Here is a 226-nt window from a genome sequence, read left to right as displayed (position 1 = left end):
CAATAAAAAGACATTTATGACCGTAAAACAGCGACATCTGCTGACGGACATCGTGCTGCGTTGTCACGGGAACATGCCAGCTGAAGATGAGGAAATTACGTTGCTCCCTTTGCCAAGTGCATTCCAAATGACTACATAATGGCACACACGTGCCCTGCTCACTCCAAAGTCCCCACTCCAAGGGGATAGGGATGATCACTTCCATTTGGAATTTGCCCCGTGAACC

The sequence above is a fragment of the Sinocyclocheilus rhinocerous genome, unplaced genomic scaffold, assembly GCF_001515625.1.
Source record: "Sinocyclocheilus rhinocerous isolate Xijiao unplaced genomic scaffold, SAMN03320098_v1.1 scaffold3625, whole genome shotgun sequence".
Lineage (NCBI taxonomy): Eukaryota > Metazoa > Chordata > Actinopteri > Cypriniformes > Cyprinidae > Sinocyclocheilus > Sinocyclocheilus rhinocerous.
Note: the sequence above shows the minus strand (reverse complement) of the source record.